We start from the raw sequence: 18,682 nt of genomic DNA, 5'->3' as shown, positions 1-18,682 counted from the left end.
CTGTGCTAGTCTACCATAGACTTGAGTTATCCTCCTTCATTTTGCATCACTAGCAGTTAAACAATGATTCTTCCTTCATAATGAAAATCCACTTGGCTTTGCCATGTAGACCATGGAGATAATTAAACTGGTTTAATCAAAGGTTTATATAATTAACACTTTTTGCAATACCCATGAATCCATGGTAGGTATCATGTGATGATTGCTGGCAGAGTTTCTGTCTCTAGGGCTGGTGTTTTCTTCATGTCATTAAAATTTTTGAAATAAAGAAGGTGAAGCTTAAAGAAATACTTACATTTAAGTGGTCCACGTTTTAATGGAGTGGAATAAGCCTTAACCTCCTTCATCTCTTTAACAAATTGTGAGGAGCTTGTTACCATCTACCTCCTTTCTTTCAAATGTAGACCAAAATCTTTGCTAAGATTGTTCAATACTCTTCAGTAAGTCATATATGAAGTGTGTGTGTGTGTGTGTGTGTGTGTGTCTGTGTGTGTATGTTTAGGCAGGGTTGCTTTTATCATACACAGAACAGTCTCTAAACTTCACAGCATTTCAAACCTGCTAAGAGGTGCTCTGAAGCCTTGTGAATCTATTTTTCTTAAGGTAAAAATCACTCTATAACATAAGGATGGGGAATTAATTCTGCTTTGGGAGATTTATATACATTGAGTTGTAGTTGAGTTTCTGATATCATTGACTTTTTGTTATGCACCTTAGATTCCATTTTGTTGACTCTGTGAGAAAGTGTCGGTGGACTTAGCAAAAGGTATGGAAGAAATATGATTTTAAGTGACATGTTAGGTCTCTTTGATTAGGAACATTCCACTGGAACTCAAAAAGAAGTTGTTACATGTCAATGTTTGGGTGTCTTTGGGAGCTCATTAACCAACAATTCCAAAAGAAGCAACCCATTAAAAAACAAAACAGTGTAGCACATCATAGTCTGGACTTGTTTCTTGCCCGACCCATCTTTGAAGTTTCTCCATTCCATTCTTGCCCATTTCTATGCATCATTTCACTTCTCATGTTGATCCTGGTTCCTACCTCAAAAAAATGTCTTTTTTAACCAGCCTTAGACTGCCAGGCATAGTGGTACATGCCTTTGATCCAGTTACTTAGCAGACAGAGGTAGGGGGATCTCTGTGGGTTTGAGGCCAGTCTCATCTACATAGTGAGTTCTTAGCCAACCAAAGTTACAAGGTGAGACCCTGTTTCCAGAAAAAAAAGAGTTCTGGATTATTTGGCCTGACAAACGTTCAGGGGAAGAATGGCCTTAGGCTTTCTGATATCTCTTCTCCTCTACAATTGGCTTATCCAGGACAGTGATGACTGCCATTTCCCAATGACAGGAGCCAGGAAAGTAGTTTAAAAAAGTACCCCTGGTTGGTTAGGTGAAAGGATAAACTCAACATTTATTAAATTATGTAGAAATGGAGAATGAAGAAGATAATAGGCATTGATAATTCCATTACCCTGTGATAGTCTCTCCAGTACTAGTAGGGATGTTTCAATATATTAAATGCAAAGAGGAATGAGATGTTAAATATGTAACTTTATACAAATATGCCATTTTATTAGCTGTTTTTAGCCTTAAAATGTAGACATTGTCTGTCTTTGTGTGTAGAAAGTCTATAGTGATGTTAAGGGTTATGTCGTGATGCATTGTGTATATTGATATCATGTATTTATTTAGGCTGGCCATTTGAACAAGGCAAAAATGGATGTTAGTAAAGCATGTCTTCAACATTTTCCTAGCTCTCATATTTCTTCCCATATCTCTTTCTTGAATTTCTCATTCTTGCCATTCCCAGTTCCATATATATGCATATATGCGCATATATGTATGTATATATGTGTGTATGTATATATGTATATTAAGGAGAGTTTAAGAACTTACTCTACTGAAACTATATCTGTGTTATCACAGGCTTCTTACAGCTTGAGAAAGAGGCAAGACTCTAATATAAACATTCCTAATGATGTCATTGAGCTGTGTCAGAGGACATACTGTTCAGCATTCATTTTCTCTTTTGCTCTTTACGACCAACTTTCTGGACTTTTTGTTCCCATCCCCCTTATCCTTGTGGGGAAAAATGCTTCCTAACATTTGCAGGTCCCCAATCTGAATCTGCAGTCTCAAAGGTTACCAGTGATTTTCTGATCTCTAGAGCCAAAGCCGCCTTTTATTTCTTAGCTCCACGCCACGTCGCAGATTATCCTTAGAACCCTTTCCTTGTAGATTTGTCCTCCTACATTTTTGATTACGCATGCCCTGTTCCCTTTGATGGCTTTTTCTTTCTGCTTTCTTACTGTAGGCAGCCTAGAGACTCAGTCTTTGGCTTTTTGTTCTTTTATCTTCCTCCCCCCTCCTCTTTTTTCTTTTTCCCTTTAAGCGTGATCCCTAAAGCTTTACTGTGTTTGTCAAAGGTGACACCATTCTTTAAATCACTCAGACCTAAGAGTTTGAAGTTATCTTTGACTGTGCTTTCCATTCCTGACCCAACCAGACCTTACATCTTGTCAGTTATTGCTTCAAAATATACCCTTATGCACTGTGATACACTGTGCATCAGCGCTCTTTCTTTAGGTCACACTTCTTCATTATTTACTAAAAGTTAAAGTGCATGCATGTGATGATACACCAAGTCTGGTTCTGTAAAACTAGTTTATGAGAATTCTCAAATGTGCCCACATATGTAAAGAAGGGTCAGTGCAGCACCAATTAGAATAGCAAACCTAAGAAGTGTCCTGTAAAACCTGTGTGCATCCCACAAGATACGGTTGTTACAAAGGCTGAAGCAAATTTATAAGAAGTAACATGAAAAGATGCCCAAGGTAGGTTTATAGAATCCTAAACAGGCCACTATGTGAAGTATGTATAATACAGTTCCATTTTATGTTCACATATATAAACATAGACGTGTATACTACTTTTGTAGGAAGAAAAACACTAAGCAAATAGTGAGCTGCTTAAAGGATTACCCATAAGGTTTTGAAAACATGGAATCTACTTGTACTTTCTAATGTGCACATTTCTAAATTACTTGTAAATTTGTGTATTTTAATAATTATTCAAAATCTTACTTACTTTTAAAAACCTGACTGCAGCTTAAATTTGGTTACCTGGTGCCTCTATCCTGGTAGAGTCTCCTAAAGGACTCCTAACAAATTCTAATTACTAGCCCTCTAACACTGGACATTGAGAATGTCTTTGATATGAAAATAATTCTGGCTGTCACCTGGAATCTTAAGATTCCAAAGGCATATGCATATTGATGAGTTCTGAAGATCTAGTCAGCACAATGCTAATAGAAGCATCATTTCCCCACATTACACAGTGACTGATCGCATAGCATAGGGTGTGTGGTCTACACAAGGTCTTGGAGAGCACACAAATAATATCACTAAGTTAACAAACCCAAATTCTTAAGGGTTCAATATTGGCTCTGACTGATTATCCGATGGGTTTCTTCAGCACTCACATCACCTTAGATTTAAATCAGATTGACTAGGAATTAAGCCTTGCAAAGCAATTCATGTTGGCAGTGATAAACAGTGCTTGCAGTTTGTTAGAGCTCTGCTGTTAGACTCATATTATTTGTAAGTATAATTGGTACAATTAAGATTCTAAGGACAAAAGAAGCTCTATATATTATGGACCAGAGCTAAGAATGTAACTTAGATTCCCAGAAGTGTATCGTTTCCCCTTCAAGTGAGCTATTTTATTTTAATTTTAATTTTTTAATTAATTGTTATTATTATCATTGTTATTAGTGTGTGTACGTGTGTGGATGCACAGACTGAGTATGTGGAGGTCAGAGGATAACTTGAATGAGCTGATTTTTTTCCCTTTTGTTGTGGAGTCTCAGAATCGAACTCGGGTTGGCAGGTTTGCATGGCAAGTACTTTTATTCACTGAGTCATCTTGCAAGCCCAATTCTAGTTTAAAGAAAGTACGCACACACAGATGTGTAAATCTTAATGCATGCACCCATATATGTGCCTGCAGAGGCCAGAAATTAGCGTCAGGTGTCCTCCTCAGTCATTCTGTACCTTAGTTCTTGAGGCAGGGTATACCACTGAAGTTGGAGCTTGGTGATTATTTAAATCGGTTGAGCAGGCAAGCAGCCAGGACTGAACCTGCCTTCCAGTACTGGGATTACAGTTCAACACTACAATCCAGTGTTTTATGTAGATGCTAGAGAGTGAGCTCAGGTTTCACACGTGTGCCACAAGCACTTTACCTACTGAGTCATCCACCCAGTCCCTAAATGAGTCTATTTTCATGAAACTTTTTATTCTACTTAATGAAAAATATCATTACTGAATAAAAATTGCATCTAGTATATAGGTGTACATCATGTTTATTCTTCTCCTGCCCACTTACTGTATCCATGAAGATGCCAAGATGTTTGTATTGGTATTGTTTTTCAATTGATGTACTGACAGATTGAACAATTCACTGAATAACTTTTGATACTTTCATAACTTAGTCCTTCAACTGTTTTCTCAAGTTACATGATCCTGTAGTGTAGTCATTGAACAGCTTGTCAGATTTGTAGTGTTTGTGGTAAATACTGCAACCAGGAACCTGAGGTCCGCTTGTGTCCTCAGAATTTCAAGTTCTAGCTACCCATACTCCATTCTCATTTTTTGGGCCAAGAATCAGATGAGTGTAAATAACATCCAATATATATTATTCTCTTATCAACCAGCAGAGGGTAATCACTAAGGAGAGCGGTCTCTGGGCAAAGGCTTCAAATCCTAGTCTACCAGAAACTTTCAGAACTTTTCTTCAAGGATTTTTTCTTCTTTTTGTAGTGTTGGTCACAGTTGCCAACTGGATAGGGGATAGAAAAGCCTGTAGTGCTTCCCATGCTAGGAAGATACATTTCAGGCAGTGATGATTAAGGAAGTTAAGGGATTGTAAAGCAGAGTTCATATATATAGGTGAAGAACATTTGTGGAGCAGGAGAGATGGCTCAGTGGTTAAGAGCACTAGCTGTTCTTCCAGAGACCCTGGACTCGATTCTCAGCATCCGTGTGCTGACTCACACTTATCTGTAACTCCAGCTCCAGAGCATCTGACCCCTCTTCTGACCTCTGTAGGCTTCTGCAGAAATATGGTGCACAAACAGACGTACAGGCCAAACGCCCATACACATAAAATTAAATACATAAATATAAAAATTAAGATCAAACGAAAAAGTTTTCCAATTGGTACTATGACAAACTTATATAGTTCAGAATATGCCCTCTTTTCCTCTTGATAATTTGAAATAAAGGTTTGTTTTCTTAAAGCAGTCATCACATCCCTTTAAATAGAGATATTCTAGAAATAACTCAGTGCTTTTCACATTTCATTAGAAAATTCCGTGATATGTGGTAGGATAATATTTTCAACTGCTAATTGGGGTTTCTAAGCTACCCACCTTTCTAGCTACACACACACACACGCACGCACACACACATTCTGTAGCTCAACAGAGTGTGGTATCTAACTTTTAAAAAAAACCTTACAAGTTTTAATGGAGATATTTATTTCATGGAATTTGCAATTCAGTTTACTAAGGTTTCTTGTTCCCGTTATGTGACACAGGCATGGTTCCAGGTGCTGATGGTGTTTGCAAGAGTGAGCAAAACATAGCCTGTTCTCCCGGGGAGGTTCTATACTCACCACCTAAACTGGTAGGCTGAGTATTTGGAATGGTTAAAATGTAGAATGCATGCTAAGATCATTCTTTAACCACTAAGAGTGTGTGAGTATTTTAGGAAAGTGGGAGGTCAAAGCAATTGGAAGATGGATGGGGGATAGTGGAGAAATTATTTTACCAAAGGCCAAATGATGATTAGTAGCTTCTTTACCTATCCACTTGAAACAAAATCTTACAATATCATTTTTCCTACTTTCTACTCAGTCATTTAAAAAGGGAAAGAATGGAGCTGGCAATATAACCATATTGAGTAAAAATATACTTGACACCAAGTCTCATGATTTGAGTGTAAACCTCCAAACCCACATGGTATGGTAAAGGGGAAAACTGACCCCTCCTAAAGTTGTCCTTCGACCCCCCCCCCACCACTGATGTGCCGTACACGTCTATGCACACTGCATGAATAAATGCACTAAAATGTTTTAGAAAGGTAAATCATGATCACACCTTACTAGAAACAATGAAGTGGCTTTCCCTGACCCAAAGGATAATGAAAAGCAATAGCTGGTGAATTAATGAATTTGCAGTGAAGCCATCTTATTTACATTTATCACCTGATTATCTCACAGAAAGGCATCAATAACCTTTTACAATAACACCTAAGAATGACTAAGCTACTGAATTTGGATCCAACAGATGACATATTTTAAGGTAGTTGATGATGAGTTCTACTGTAATAAAATGTCAAGGTGCCCGTGGCCATTGATGAGTTTCTGGGTGATTATATCATTTACCCATATTTCAATCTGTCACCTTCCTTTGCACGTGGCTGAAAGGTTCACGAGTCATGCTCTGCATCCCAAATGAGGGACAGGACCACACAATGACAATGTTCAGCTTTAAGCCTATTGCAGCAAAGCGACAAAAACCCTTTCTCTGAGGTGTCCTGTGTTTTACCAGCGGCTCATGAGAGCCCAAATGAATATATTATGCTAATATATTAATAATGTATTTATAAACCTTACAGCTGATTCAGTTTGAAAGGCAAGAATAGACCTGACCAAAGAGAGAGGGACATAGAACTGACAGATATCCACTGATGGTCAGGCAAAATCTGGAATTTGGGGATTGCATTATGAATCTGGCAGGAGCATATATTCTAGAATCTCTAGAAAAGAATTTTAAACATTTTAAAATTATAAGCTAGTACACAGATATATGAATGATTTAATAGCTGTAAATAGCACAGTGACATACCTAAATTAAATAAAAGTCTATATTAGTAGTGTACATTCAGTACACTTTCAACTATAAGAAAATAGGCAAAATACAATTGCAGGAACTATGTCAAAATAATTTGGGATCCTTAAGGAAAGTAACGGGATTATATATGTTATTTTTCTATTTTCTTCTAAATTTTCTGCAATAAAAGTATTGTTTAAAATAATACAAATATATGTTATATATAATTAATTAGGAAACACAAGAAAATATCAAAGAAGCATGCTTTTCCCACAGGAATCCTGCCATTGTCAGCATTTTAATGTCTATTCTTCCAAGTCTTTTCAAAATAAATTATCATTTTGAGTTTGATTTTGTTTGTTGACGATTTTTGCAGCTAATTGATCAAAGCCATGTATAGCTTTCTTTTTGTTGTACCCTGTTTCTATATTAAATATCAGGTTACTGCTGGCATAGTAGATTGAGTTTGGAAGAATCCTCTTATTTTAAAAATTTTACAAAAGTTTGAGACAACTTAATGTTAGCTCTTTTATGAATGTTGGATAGAATTCAGGAATGAAGCCATCTGTTCCTAACATTTTGCTGAAAAAGATTTTTTAATTGTTAAGAACTTGATTTTCTTCAATATTTTGTATTTCTGCTTTTGTTCATCATCCACACTATTCTTTATTTTATAAAAGCCTGAACCATTTGTTTGTCTAGTCCCCACACAGGACTCATTAACTCAAGTTAGAATTCCTTATCTCTTGTCTCTTGGCCTGTGTAATGCTTTGTAGAAAAGGAAGAATTTGAAAAACAAAGTCAAAGAATTTAAAGGCAAAATACGCAACCTAGTAGGGATACACAGGTTAAATCACAGAGCGGGCAAATACATTATGATGTTCTGGGCCCAGGGACAGTCATGTGCAATTCTAAGGGTGATAGTGAACTACTCTGAAATTAAAGAGCACATGGATTGAGCAAGATGAAGCAAGGTGGTCCACAGAACTGTGAGAAATGCAACGCAGAAGGCAATACAAAACATTCACGAATTAGACACCATATAATCACCCACATTAAAACAATTATGAAACCTAGAATCCAGACTTTCAATTGATTTAAAATTAATAAAGATTCAAGTTACTAATATGATGCTGTTTTTGGTTTAGAAGGAAAGAAATATAAGTATAATATAGAGAAGATACTTCACCAGTATATTCATTTTAAATTAAATAAATGTAAATTAATTAATTATTGTAAAAAGTCATGTCAATATACTAAATACTCAACAAAGGTACAGGATATGGGATATTTCAAACTAAATTTCTCAGGAAGTTGTCTCCTGTGCCAATGTGTTCAAGGTTCTATCATGTTTTCCTCCATGTTCTATCAGGTTCAGTGTGTCTGGTTTCATGTTGAGGTCTTTGATCCACATGGACTTGAGTTTTGTGCAGGGTGATAGATATGGATCTATTTGCATTCTTCTACATGCCAACATCCAATTAGACCAGAAACATTTGTGAAAGATGATTTCTTTTCTCCCCTGTATAATTTTGGCTCCTTTGTCATAAATCAAGAACCTGTAGGTATGTGGATTTATGTCTGGGTCTTCGATTCGATTCCCTTGATCCACCTGTCTGTTTTTATGCCAATCCCATGCAGTTTTTATTATTCTTTCTCGGTAGTACAGCCTCAAATTTGGCACGTTAAGACCTCCAGAAGTTCTTATTGTACAGAATTGGTTTAGTTATACTGTTTTCTTTTCCATATGAAGTTAAGTATTATTCTTTCAAGGTCTGTAAAGAATTGTGATGAGATTTTGATGGGGATTGCATTGAATCTGTAGATTGCTTTTGGTAAGATGGACATTTTTACTATGCTAATCCTACCAATCCATAAGCATGGGAGATCTTTCTGTCTTCTGAGATCTTCTCCAATTTCTTATTTCAGGGGCTTGTAGTTTTCATCATACAGGTCTTTCACTTGCTTAGTTAGAGTTATGCCAAGATATTTTATATTATCTGTAGCTATTGCAAAGGGTGTTTCTTCCTTGATTTTTATCTCAACTCATTTATTGTTTGTATATAGGAGGACTACTGATGTTTGTTGTTAATTTTAGTTAATTTTGTATCCAGAGTATTACTCAACTGTTAAAAAATGGCCTTAGGACATTTGTGGTAAACAGATGGAATTATAAAAAAATTTTCCTGAGTGATATAACCCAGACCCAGAAAGATAAACATGGTATAAACTCACTCATTAGTAGATATTAGCTTTGAAGTAAATGCTACAGTCCACAGACCCAGAGATGCTAGGTAATAAGATGGGATCAAGGTGGGGGGGATGTATGTATGAATCTCGCTGTGAAGAGGAAATAGAATGGACCTTGTCAGTTGATGGGGAGAAGGATCTAGAAAGGAGGGTGAGGACGGGAACAGGAGGGATCAGGTAGGGAGGATGGAGGGACAGAGTACTGGGAGAGGCAACAGTTATTTGAGGGCATCTCAGAGATGAGCTAGAAGCCTAGAGCAATGGAAACTCCCAGGAATCTACGAGGATGACCCTAGCTAAGACTACAAGCAATAAGGTAGCCTGAACTGGCAATCTCTAGTAATCAGATAAGATTTCAGTGTTAGACTGAGATATCAACCCAGCTACAAAAACTTTGACTTACAATTTGCCTATCTACAAGATGTGCTGGAGTAAAAAGAAGGCACGGAAACTGTGGGAGTGACCAACTAATGACTGGTCCATCTGGAAACCCATACCCTGGGAGGGAACTCACCCCCGAGGGCCAGGATCCAGATGTGGGATACCCCAGAGACAAGGATAGAATCAAACATGACTGGCAAAGAAGAAAAGGTCAATGAGATGATTCCTAATGATATTGTGCTATACTCATTCATTGGTGCCTAGCCCAACTGTCATAAGAGAGACTTTACCCAGGAACTGATGGAAAAAGAAGCAGAGACCCACAGCCCAACATTAGGAGAAGTCCAGGGAATCATGCTGAAAAGAGGGGAAGGATGGATTTTAGGAGCCAGCAGGGTCCAGGGCACAACAAGAAAACCCACAGATTCAACTAATCTGGGTTTATAGGGGTGCACAGAGACTGAACTGACAACCAGGTGTAGAAGGAACGGTAGGCTGCATTCCCGCCTGGATCCCGGCTAGCTTACCCCTGAAATAATTACACAGAAACTGTATTAATTTAAACACTGCCTGGCCCATTATCTGTAGCCTCTTCTTGGCTAACTCTCACGTCTTGATTCAACCCATTTCTAATAATCTGTATGTCACCACGAGGTCGTGGCTTACCGGAAAGATTCAGCATGTCTAACCTGGCAACTTCATGGCGGGTGGTTCTCTGGCTTCTGCCTTCTTCTTCCCAGAATTCAGTTCTGTCTACCCCTCCTACCTATGTTCTGACCTATCAGGCCAAGCAGTTTCTTTATTAATTAACCAATGAAAGCAACAGAAATACAGAAGACCCACCTACATCAACCAGGGAGCCTGCATGGGAATGACCTAGGTTCTCTGCTTATATGTTACAGTTATGTAACTCGGTCTTCTTTGAGACTCCTAAAAGTGGGAGCAGGAGCTGTCTCTGACTGTGTTGCCTGCTTTTAGATCCATTCCTCCCACAGGATTGCCTCATTCAATCTCAATAGAAAAGGAGTTGCCAAGTCTCACTGCAACTTAGTATACGATGGATGGCTGATATCCATGGGAGGCCCTCCTATATCTGAAAAGAAACAGAGGAGGAGTGGGTGGTAGAGAGAGGAGGAGGAACTGGGGTAAGAGGAGGGAAGGAAAACTTTGGTCGGGATGTAAAAGCAAAACATAAAAACTAACCAATAAAAAATTAGATAAAAACCCATAAATTTCTCTCTGATCAACAGCAAAAAAATTTATTAGTTTCTGTATTACATGTGCCAAGTTTTAGGGTGTAAGTAAGTTAAGGTCATTTCTGATTGAAAAACAAAATATGAATTCCACAGAATTCATTAGCTATGTATCCAAATACCTTACAGACATTTGGACATAAAGAGATGGCAAGTCATTTGGAAGAACTTTATGATGTGTACCAATGAAATTTCTGCAGCGAGACATCTGATGTTGACTTTGTATTGTGGGAATGTTTTTAATTCCATACAAAGAAGACACTGGGACTTAGCAATTTTAGGAAATTACTAGAACCATTAGGATGGAGGTAAAGAATTTGTTCAGCTTTCTACAATTTCTAAGAGGTAATGGTAGTTAGATATTGCACTCTTGGTAATAGCAAATGCAGTCTCTTATGACTTCTTCAGCTCATATTTGATGAGGGGTCAATAGGTGTTCCAGAGTATTTATGCTATCCCTGTTCCCAGCAACAAGTTACAAGTCTTTGACTATTAATGTCTGGACGACGGCTTGAACGAGAATAACCTCCAAATGCAGATATATTTAAATACTCAGTTCCCAGTTGGTGGAAATATTTGGGAAGAATTAGGATATGTGGCGTGTCACTGGGAATGGGCTTTTGCCATTCCTGATTAACTCTCTGTGTCTTGTGTTTGTGTCTCATGATGTAAGCTCTCAGGTACTGCTCCAGCACTGTGCCTTCCTGTTTGTTACCATGCTCCCCAGTGTAATGGTTGTGGACTCTAACCCTCTGTTACTATGAGATCCAAATTAAATGCTTTCTTCTATAAGTTGCCTTGGTCATGGTGTCTCATCACAACAGTAGAAGAGTAGCTAAGATATTCTGTCTTGAGCTGAGGTAAGTAAAGAGAGCACTTGGGTAATTCCACTTAAAGAGCTCTCTACAGGCTGTTCGGGTACCCACAATCATGGTTTGTACACAGGCTCCTTGCTCAACCAACTTATGGACAATGTCTGAACATCCATTGTTGACTGAAACTCATCCTATCACTAGTGTTCACGTGAGTGACCTCCTCAGAGAGGAACTTCTGTGCTGTAGTCAGCTGATACTTCTTTCAGGAGCTTAACTGAGCGATTTTCTTGGACTTGTCCCACCTTTTCCATGTGATTGCTACTAGTCCTCATTTTATTTTCATCTTGTTCTTCATCTTCATTGGACTTGCTTACTCTGAGATTTTGAGTATCAATAGGAATAAGGTGTCTATGTGTTCTCAATAATTCAAATTGGTTAATGCACTAAAAAAAAGTACAAAGAAATCTCTGGGTCTGGTTTTCTGTCATCAACTCACATTCTCTTTTTCCATTTCTGCTACTATCCTAAATAAAAGCATTTCAAACCCTGGGATATATTCTTTTTACAGATGAACTATGGCTGTATTTCTATATTCATTCAGATCTTTCAGAGATCATTCAGGTCTTACAGAAAGGAAAATCTCTGTCCAGAACCTCACTTCCCTGGTATTCTGGCTAGTTTTATATCAATTTGATACAAGCTAGAGTCATCAGAGAGGAAGGAACCTCAATTGAGAAAATGCCTCCATAAGATCAGCCTGTAGGCAAGCCTCTATCGCATTTTCTTAATTAGTGATGGGAAGGGCCCAACCCATTGTGGGTGGGGCCAGCCCTGAGCAGGCAGTCCCTGGGTGCTGTAAGAAAGCAGGCTGTCAAAGCTATGAAAAGCAAGCCAGCAGCAATCCTCCATGGCCTCTGCATCATCTCCTGCCTCCAGGTTCCTGCCCTGTTTTTAATTGTAACATGAGGGGCCGGCTTGTTGGGGTTTCCTTCTGCCCGGTACCCCAACAGCCGGCAAATCCCAAAGAGAAATTACACACAGGACTCCATAAGGTTATAAACTGATTGGTGCATTAGGTCAGGCTTCTTGTTAACTCTTATAACTTATGTTACCCCATTATCCTTATCTACATTAGCACATGGCTCCGTACCTTTCTCAGCTGGGCAAGTTACATGCTGCCTCTTCAGTGGTCTGCGCAGGAGTGCTGAGGGAGCTCTGCTTCCAGAATATCCCAGTCTCTTTGCTCCACCCCTACTTCCTGTCTGGCTTTCCTGCCTATACTGCCTGCCTGGCCAATCAGCGTTTTATTAAAATATGATTGACAGAATACAGACAATTCTCCCGTATCATTTAATGATAAACTGTTATACTGAACTATGAGTAAAATAAACCCTTTGTCCCCAAAAGCTGCTTTTGGTAATGTTATCACAGAAATAGTAACCTTAACTAAGACTCCAGGTTTGCCAACTGCGAGATACTTAGTACTGAGTCATCCCTAGTACTCATTATTACTTATGATTGGTTTTCCATTTCTTCAGGGCTCATATAGTCACATACACATGTCCAGAGCCATGTTCATTTTATCTAAGTTTTACAGTTTGCAACATGAAAATTGTTCCTAATTACCTCAAATGAATTTTTTGGTGTTTTTAATTTTAAAAATTTTATGTGTATCTTTTGCTGTGTGTGTGTGTGTGTGTGTGTGTGTGTGTGTGTGTGTGTGTGTGTATGACTCATTTCTTTGTCTGTTGCTCATGGAAGTCACAAAAGGGCATCAAATCCCCAGGAACCGGAGTTACAGATGGTGGGGAGCTGCCATGTGGGTGTTGAAGTTGAACTCTGGTCCTCTGGAAGAGTAGCCAGTGCCCTGAAACTGCTGAGCCATCTCTCCAACCCCTTTAATAATCTTTTAAAATTCTGTCTTCAGTTGTAGTGTGACCTTTTCCATCTCTATTACAATAATCTGATTAAAATGGCAAATGATCCAATCAGACACATATTGCCAATTAATGCACAAAAATATTTAACCTTAGCAATCATCAGGAAATCTCATTTCAAAGCTGTGATAAGATGTCATCTCACTCCAGGTGCAATGACTCTTATCAAAAAATAATTCCTTCCCCAAAAATATTCTAGTGAAGATAAGAAGAATCCTTATGAACTACTTGTGGGATTGTGATTCAGTATAGCAGTTTTGAAAACTCTTCAAAAAGTTGAAACTTGAACCACAATATAACTTTGTAATCCCATCCTTGGTATGTATCCAGGGACAACAAAAACTGTATGTTAGACATCTCTCTTTAATCTCACCACTGGTCCCAATAGCAGAGTCAAGGAAACTGAAAATTGATAAGAAAACATGAGACAAACACACAGTAATTCTGTGTACCACTAAGATATTACTGCTGATTATGCTGGACAGAACAGCTGACCATTATGTTAAGTGAAGTGAAGAAGGGACAGAAAGATAAATTCTGCATGATCTCACTTGTATGTGGAAATTTCAGTTTGCTCCCACAGAAGTGGAGAAAGTAATTGTGTTACTGTGAGTTTGGAATGGCGGGGACAGAGGAGGTAGAGGAAGATAGTAAGAGGATGTACAAAGGCGTAATCAGGAAGAAAATTATTTTGAAGGTTCCACAATTCGTCACATATTGCAAAATATCTGGAAGTGTTTGATGGTTGTTTTCATAGAAACAAATACTAATTCCTCTGGTTTGAGACATTTTACATGCATACTGGATTTTATACTATATACTAACATAAATATGTATAGTAATTGTATGATCATTTTAAATAATTTCAATATACCTGTATGACTGAACAAATATTTTAAACAATACTGTATATTCTTTTCTATAATCTAGCATTTTGTGGAGGTGGGATTATATGAGCAACGGAAGGTTAAGATCATGACGGGGGAATCCACAGAGACAGCTGATCTGAGCCTTGTGGAAACTCACAGACTCTAGACTGTCAGCTGGGGAGCCTGCATGGGACCGAACTAGGCCCTTTGCATGTGAGCAATAGTTGTATAGCTTGGTCTGTTCAAGGGGCCCCTAGCAGTGGGACCAGGATCTATCTCTTCTGTATGAACTGGCTTTTCGGAGCCCACTCCCTATGGTGGGATGCCTTGCTCAGCCTTGATGCATGGGGAGGGACTTGGTCCAGCCTGAATTTAATGTGCCAGACTTTGTTGACTCCCTATGGGAGGCCTTACCCTTTCTGAGGAGTTGATGAGGAAGTCGTTTGCAGGGGGAGGTACAGGGAGAGCAGGAGGAAGAGAGGGAGGGGGAACTGTGGTTTGTATGTAAAATGTAAAATGGCTAAAAAATTTAAAATAAAAAATTAACATTTTAAGTTAATGTACAAAGTACTGGATTTCATTATAGCATTTTGTTCTGTACTGTCTAGAGAATGATCTATGATAGCCACATCCTTTTGTTTTCAATGAGTTTGATTAGTATTTACAAAGTCTCTTTAAAGTAATAAATAGCAACCAGGCATAGTGGCATGCTTTAAACCCCAGCACTTGGAGGCAGAGGCAGGCGGGTCTCTGTGAGTTTGAGGCCAGCCTAGTCTATATAATGACTTCAGGACAGTCAAAAGTATATAGTGAGATTCTGTCTCAAAACAACAACAACATAATCATAAATAGTAAGGGTTAGGTAGGTAGATAAGTAACTAGATAAATGATAGGTAGATAGGTAGGTAAGTAGGTGCACAGATAGATAGCGTAACATCATCAAATTGGGAGCTCAAAACATCCCATACAATTCAACTAGAGAAGCCTTATTGAAGGAGCCAGTTCAAGTTCCCAAAGAAGAGAATCCCAAATGGAGCAGAATGTTCCCTTGGGTGAGGCTTCAAGGTAAAACAAACAAACAAAACGGGAAAAAGGCAGCATCAAATCAGGACTTACTAACATCTACCAGGAATCAACTGGGTAAGTATCATTGAGTCAGCCAGTTGGAGTTTTCACCTCTATGGGAGAACTTACTTACCATGGCTTAACTGTTGGTTTCTTTTTCCCACTGTATCTTTTTATAATCATGGGATAAGCTATAATAACCTATATTGAAAGTTGCTTACTTATAAGCTGTTTCCAAGGATGCAGTATTTTCATTCTTGGCTATTTTCTGCTCTCTTCCCTCCCTGCTACAGAGTTGGGGGAATAAAACCTACCCTAGACCTTGGTGTATTCTTTGAGACAAATAAGCTTGGGTCTGAAAAGGCAGTGGGGGCGGTTTACAAGCCTATTTTTATGGTCAGCTCAAATAGCATAAGACAAATTGTCATTGTAATATATAGTATATATTTCATACATAAAAGTCACAATTCTTTATCCATATTCATCTCCCTACCTATTCCTATGCTTACTTCTTGCTGACAACCTTCCCTCCCCCCAAATAGTCCTTTCTCTTCTTTCATGTAACATGTATATTGTTACCTCTCTTTCATTCATTTTCTTATAGTTCACTTACTACTTTCATGACCTGTGAAAATGTGTGCATGCACATACAAACATACTTAAATTTAGATTCTGCATAGAAAATAGAAAACTGATAGTGTTTGTCTTCCAGGGCCTGGTTTTGTTTTTGTTTTTTTTTTTTTTTGCTTAACATAATGGCCTCTAGTTCCATCTCATTTCCTGTTGATGTGAACAATCTATTCTTTATTACAGCTAAATAGAACTTCACTCTGCATTTATAATACATTTTTCTTTACTGTTTAACTGTTAATGGACCTTTAAACAGGTTTTACTTATCTAGTACGAACAGTGCAACAGCAAATGTGGACAATGTAATTAATACTATGATACAGTGACTTAGAGTCCTGAGGTTAAGTGGGCAGGAGTGGTATTTCTGGATTGTATGGTAGTTATATTTTTAGTTTTTGAGTAATGTCTACATTGACTTCCATTGTATCCAAACAGATTTCATTCCTGATGGAATATATAAGGTTTCCTTTCTCTCTACATCCTCATCAGAATTTTTTAATTTCTTTTCTTGAAAGTATTCATTCTGACTTGGTTGAGATGAAATCTCAAAGTAGTTTGAGTTTGCATTTCCTTGGTGAATAGAGATATTGAACACTTATTCACATGTTTATTGAACATTTGTATTTCTTTTTTTTTGAGAACTATCTGTTCAGTTAGGTAGCCTGTTTTCTAACTAAATGGTTTGAGGCTTATGGTACAAAATTTTGCAATGCTTTACAAATACTAGTTATTAATTCCTTGTCAGATATATAGTTTGAAAATCTTTTCTGTTTCTCTAGGATGTTTCTCTTCTCAGTTGCTTCCTTTGTTGTACAGAAGCTTTTCATTTCATCCAATTCCAGTTCTTAGAATTATTTCTTCAGCTGTTAGAGTCCTTTGCCTGTGAAGTCCATTTCCTATCAGTTTCAGGCCTTGGATTTAGATCTTGATCTATTTTGAATGTACTTCGGTGCAGGGTGAGAGATTTTAATCTAGTTTTATTCTTCTACATATTTTGTTTTCCCAGCACCATTTGTTACAGAGGCTATCTTTCCCAGTGTGGATTTTCCAAACTTTTCTTGAAAACTAGACAGGTGTGACTGTGTGCATTTAATTCTGGATTCTGTCTTCAATTTTGTTGATCTGAATGTGTGTTTTTGTGTCAGTATCACAGTCTTCTTCCCCTTGCTCTGTAGTATAATTTAAGAATCCATATGGTGATGCCACCAACATATCTTTCTACTTTGAATATTTTTTACTACATTTGTTTGTTTATTTATTATTATTATTATTTATTTGTGTGTGTGTGAGAGAAAGAGGGAGGGAGGGAGGGAAGGAGAGAGGGAGAGAGGGAAAGAGGGAAAGAGGAAGGAAGGGAGGAAGAGTGTGTAAGTGTGTAGGCATGTGTGTGCCACAGCAGGCATGTGGAGGACAGAGGTCAACTTCCAGAAGGTTTATTATTATTTTGAGTAATGCAGTATATCATTTTATAGCCTATTCTTATTATGAATGATTTTAAGCGCTCAGTCAGGTACCAATGATAATAAAAATAATAGTGTTCTGCCTACAAATTGGCCCATTTGCTCTTTTATAAAGATAGTTTTTTAGATATTCAGTATCGATTCATATTTGATGTGTGTAATTTTATCATTTCATCATGCAAACTTTCACTTTTTAGTCGTCAGATTTGATACTTTTTATTATGGTTTGTTCTTTTTTCTTGTTTGAATTTAGACTTTTGTCTCTCCCCAAATTTATTTGGACTCTTTGAAGATTTGTTTTTATTTTTAATTATGTATAAGTATGTGTGTCTTCATGTGGGTAAATGAACATGAATGAAAGTGACTGCAAAATCTAGAAGTTTTAGTTTCCTGGAGCTGGAATTATAGATGGTTGTGAGTTGCCTGATATGGGTGCTGGGAACTCAGTTTGAGTCCCCTGGGAGAGTAGCAAGTGCTCTTTGCTGGTGACCCATCCTACCAGCCCCCGAGAGTTTTCTTTAATTTTCCCATTTATAAATTGTTCTTTCTCCTATTCATGTATTTAATTCAATTGGAATTTATCTTCCTGGTATGCTATAGTATTTGACTGTAACCCATGAATATAATCTCTTCTCAATAGAAAATTTTATATTATCATTTTGTTGATGAATATATTATTCTATTATAATTCATTTAATGTATCACCTCTTGCTTTATAATAGTTTGTATGTATTAGTACATATTTCCCTTTCTAAATACTGAAAAAGTCAACATTCAATTGAAATGAATAATCATTTACAATCAAGACATAAGAGAAAACAGGAAAAAAGGGCACATCTTTAGAAAGTACCAAAAAACTTTTTAGTATTCTCACATCTAGAATTCATAAATTCACCACGTATTTATTAAATGCATCCTATGAGCCAAAACTATTCTGAATTGCTAAAGATATCCCATACATATGATGGTAGACTTTTACTTAGCATATAGCAATTTCTTACATGCTTTTTAATCTTTCTCTATCTATCTATCTATCTATCTATCTATCTATCTATCTATCTATCTATCTATCTATCTATCTATCTATCTTGGTTTTTCAAGACAGGGTTTCTCTCTCTGTAGCTTT

This window comes from Myodes glareolus, chromosome X (assembly GCF_982192425.1).
Source record: "Myodes glareolus chromosome X, mMyoGla1.1, whole genome shotgun sequence".
Lineage (NCBI taxonomy): Eukaryota > Metazoa > Chordata > Mammalia > Rodentia > Cricetidae > Myodes > Myodes glareolus.
This window is presented reverse-complemented; position numbering follows the sequence as displayed.